The 4,618-nt window shown below is 39.9% G+C and overlaps 3 non-coding genes across 3 annotated transcripts; all 3 read left to right on the top strand.

Moving 5' to 3' along the window:
* Nucleotides 1-268: 268 nt before the first annotated feature.
* Nucleotides 269-482, top strand: LOC138239272 (small nucleolar RNA U3). The gene has a single exon (XR_011189745.1). It is a non-coding gene; the product is annotated as a small nucleolar RNA U3 (small nucleolar RNA).
* A 1,015-nt stretch (nt 483-1,497) lies between these two features.
* On the top strand, nt 1,498-1,711 carry LOC138239273 (small nucleolar RNA U3). The gene has a single exon (XR_011189746.1). It is a non-coding gene; the product is annotated as a small nucleolar RNA U3 (small nucleolar RNA).
* Nucleotides 1,712-3,285: 1,574 nt separating this feature from the next.
* LOC138239275 (small nucleolar RNA U3) lies at nt 3,286-3,499 on the top strand. The gene has a single exon (XR_011189748.1). It is a non-coding gene; the product is annotated as a small nucleolar RNA U3 (small nucleolar RNA).
* The last annotated feature ends 1,119 nt before the right edge of the window (nt 3,500-4,618 follow it).

The raw sequence follows: 4,618 nt of genomic DNA, 5'->3' as shown, positions 1-4,618 counted from the left end.
GCTGTGCGAGATGATTACGTAAAACAGATGTGCAACGACCAGCTACATTGCATTATGGGTATATGGGTATGTTTTCTAAAGCTGATGTCCTACGGTTAATAAAAGTCAGATTCATTTATATCTAAAAAACAAATCAAATATATTTTAACTCTGCCTATTATAAAAAAATAGTGCTCAAAAGTTAGTATTTCTTTGGTAGAACAAGTGACACCCTGAGATGCCTTGATTGCGGGTTTAGTGGGGTGCGCTGCTCGAGGAGTAGAGAGTTAAGACTATACTTTCAGGGATCATTTCTATAGTTTGTGACTTGAGAAATGCGTTTCTAAAGTGTTTGGTCTCGCCAACCACGAGGAGGATCTATAGTGTCTCCTTCTGAGCGCGAAGCGGGTCGGGAGTGTTGCTTCAGGGCAGCTGTTCCCGACCATTGATGACCGTTCCTCTCTCTCACGGGCTGAGGAGGAAGGAGACACTTTCTGAGTGGGCGGCTCTATTCTTCTGGTTATCAAACAGATACAGTAAATAATCCGTCTTACTTTAAGCTAAAAACGCTATTCTGCTGTGGGGCTAGAGAGACTTGCTATGTAATTCTATAGCGGGTTGTTATATAGTAAACGTATGAAAATATATCTTTAGTATTTCCTGTGTTCAATACTTTGTACGGTTACGTTTTACAATGTTTTAGCTTTGAAACCCGAAGGGCTACAACGGAGGTGAAGAAGCACTGAATTAATAGCGCGTGTTGTAATGGGGTGTAACGGGGAGTTTCTGTGCGACAGAAATGTTCTTCTTTTGCCGAGTTCTCGTAGGTCCCGTCTTCCAACACATTACAGTGTATTTTCTCCAATCGCTTTACTCTTGGGGACGCGAAGGATTTGTTTTATAATTGTCGCCCTCGTGTAGAAAGGCGGTCTTGAGTTCAAAGCGGAATTATTGAAAGTCATTCAGAACTAAGAACTTAGCTCTGATCTCGATGTCCAACAGCGACATGCATCTTACATAAATTACGCTAAAAATAGATTGTAATTTGATTTTTTAAATGTAAAAAAATAATGTCCATGTATTGCATCATTTCAGCAATGTTTGAGTTAAGGATATTTATGCGAAAAGCTCTTTTCTCTAAGAGCTATGTGTATACGATGTATATTTTCAGTCATCGAGAACTGTTTCTGAGTAATTCCTGGATTCGGCCGGTGTGAGTTTGAAGCAGCTCATCGAGCAGTGAGGCTGGAAGACGAGCTCGCTGAAAGCCGACAGGACTGACGCTTTAATTATGCACCTCAAGGCATTGTGGGTATTTGTTTAACCAGGTTGGGCTTTTCTTTTAATTTGTCTCTTTGAAGTATTTCTAACTAATATCGTGCAGATATTTTATGTCTTTTCTACGTCTCTTATCAGATAAAAAAAATGTTCTTGCGAAATGAACCCGTTAAAATTGCACACCGTGACTGAAATTGCATTCAGGTTTACTGGGGTGCGCTGCTCGAGGAGTAGAGCGTTAAGACTATACTTTCAGGGATCATTTCTATAGTTTGTGACTTGAGAAACGCGTTTCTAAAGTGTTTGGTCTCGCCAACCACGAGGAGGATCTATAGTGTCTCCTTCTGAGCGCGAAGCGGGTCGGGAGTGTTGCTTCAGGGCAGCTGTTCCCGACCATTGATGACCGTTCCTCTCTCTCACGGGCTGAGGAGGAAGGAGACACTTTCTGAGTGGGCGGCTTCTTTTAACTGGTTAAAAATTAGATACAGTAAATATGCTCTGATTTCTCTGTACAAAAAGAAGTTTTAGTAGTGAACATAGTTATTTGTAACAATACTATTTTAGCTAAAGCTGGATATATTATGATGGGTTGATGAGTTTATTACTCTTTTATTTTATTGTATTAGGGAATTAAAAGAAGTTCCATGCTCTATAGTTATAATATATAGCTTTAAGGAGCTAACCTACTTCAGCAAGGTGTTTTTTGACGAGGGGCGGCTGCAGCAGCGCGTGTTGTAATGGGGTCTGTAGTACCCGAATACCGCCGTAAGGGCGAGCTTATGGCTGTCTGTGCCCATGTAAAACTCCACATCAACTTCGCCAGGTTTAAACGTTGAACGGGTTTTATTCTCATTCGCTTTGTTTGCGTCAAACTAACAAATAATAGGAGACGTTTTCCATAATACCCAAACTGTTCCTCAAAGCTCAAGTGAAATAAACACCCACCTACACGAGCACGCCAGAACCGTTGCGCTCTAATTTCCTGTTTTTTGAAAACTAAAACTTCTAAATTTACATTAAACGAACATCGGCGATTGGCCGTTTTAAAGGCATTCGCACAATTTACGTAAACAAAACAACGTGGTTTTCAAATAGTAGAACATCAACATATTTACAGCATATTCACACCTGAAGAAGGCTCCACAGCCGAAACGTTGTTTCCTTTCTTTTCTTTTCAGCATGGAACAAATCCGTTACCTGTTCCTTTGCAACATATTTACAGGATTGTTTTTAAAGGCATATATAACCAAATTAAAACAAAACATGGCTCCTACACGGTGTAACGGAGGGTTTCTGTGCGACAGAAATGTTCTTCCTTTGCCGAGTTATCGTAGGTCCGGTCTTCCAACACATTACAGTGTATTTTCTCCAATCGCTTTACTCTTGGGGACGCGAAGGATTTTTTAAATCATTATCGCCCTCGTGTAGAAGGCTGTCTAGGATTCAAAGCGGAATTATTGAAAGTCATTCAGAACTAAGAACCTAGCTCTGATCTCGATGTCCAACAGCGACATACATCTTACATGCATTACGCAAAAATAGATTGTAATTAATTTGATTTTTTAAATTTAAAAAATAATGTCCACGTATTGCATCATTTCAGCAATGTTTGAGTTAAGGATATTTCAGCGAAAAGCTCTTTTCTCTAAGAGCTATGTGTATACGATGTATATTTTCAGTCATCGAGAACATTGTTTCTGAGTAATTCCTGGATTCGGCCGGTGTGAGTTTGAAGCAGCTCATCGAGCAGTGAGGCTGGAAGACGAGCTCGCTGAAAGCCGACAGGACTGACGCTTTAATTATGCACCTCAAGGCATTGTGGGTATTTGTTTAACCAGGTTGGGCTTTTCTTTTATTTTGTCTCTTTGAAGTATTTCTAACTAATATCGTGCAGATATTTTATGTCTTTTCTACGTCTCTTATCAGATAAAAAAAATGTTCTTGCGAAATGAACCCGTTAAAATTGCACACCGTGACTGAAATTGCTTTCAGGTTTACTGGGGTGCGCTGCTCGAGGAGTAGAGAGTTAAGACTATACTTTCAGGGATCATTTCTATAGTTTGTGACTTGAGAAATGCGTTTCTAAAGTGTTTGGTCTCGCCAACCACGAGGAGGATCTATAGTGTCTCCTTCTGAGCGCGAAGCGGGTCGGGAGTGTTGCTTCAGGGCAGCTGTTCCCGACCATTGATGACCGTTCCTCTCTCTCACGGGCTGAGGAAGAGGGAGACACTTTCTGAGTGGGCGGCTTCTTTTTATTGGTAAAAAAACAAATAAAATAAATCAGTGTTGAGTAAATGTGTCAATTACGTGAGAGTTTATTAGTGCTTAATACCCGGCCCGAGATAGAAAGTGTAAATGATCTTTAAGCAATAAGGCGTGAAAGGCTGTCTAATGTCGTGGATATAGTCAAAGTTAAAAGGCGTCAGCAACCCATTTAACTGTGATTATATCCACGACATAGAACAAGCATCGAGTGCTTTATTACTTTTATAAAACGGTTCCCAACTATGCGATTGCTTTAGAGAATGAAGTTAAATGAAAAAAAAAATTAACACGGAAATTAAGCTGTTTACGTTCCTCAGCCTGTGAATATTGCTACGCAACACAGAAACACAGCCATAAGTAGCATTAACTAGCAAACATTGGACATTAGCTAGCCAATATAATAAAGGAATAAATGACTTGTTTTTTGTTTATTTCTTTAGCACATTTGAACAGTTCCATTGATCGTACAAGCATTGAAAAACTTTCCGATCCCTAGTTTGTCAGGCATTTTCCTTTTCGCTGCGGGAGTGCTCCCACTGGTGCTGGTCTCGGTGTCTGCCAGGATATCACTCCAGCGCTTTGTCATCAAAATTGAGTTTCCAAACACGCCGTAGCAAACTCTCGTTTTTATGTCCACTATAACGGACACAACCTCCCTTGCTTTTAACCGAGCGTTTGATCATTTCTAAGAATGAAAATTATTTAAACTATGCGACACTATCATTCAACGAGAGCACCAAAAATCACAAGGATCCTCAACAGTGCAACAAAGACAGCAGAAGACGATACATGTATCAAATACCTGAGAATCCATGCTTTTTATATACGCTAAGAAGTAGTCTTTAAAAGTCTATGCGATTTATTTGATTGACTGTTGTTTATTTAACGGTATTTATTAGTCAGCGGATTGAAATTTCTTTATCACACAGTAAAAAAGTCACAATTCCTTCCGGGGCGTGCGTATATCAGAGAATATAGCACGGCTTCGAAAGCGTCAGCCAATCAGATTTCAGGACCGGAAATATCCGTTTTATAATTGCTCTTCTATAATGCCCATAACGTTAAATTGTGAAGTCCGTTGATCTCTTTACATTAA

The sequence above is a fragment of the Lepisosteus oculatus genome, chromosome 5 (genome assembly GCF_040954835.1).
Source record: "Lepisosteus oculatus isolate fLepOcu1 chromosome 5, fLepOcu1.hap2, whole genome shotgun sequence".
Classification (NCBI taxonomy): Eukaryota; Metazoa; Chordata; class Actinopteri; order Semionotiformes; family Lepisosteidae; genus Lepisosteus; species Lepisosteus oculatus.
This window is presented reverse-complemented; position numbering and strand designations above follow the sequence as displayed.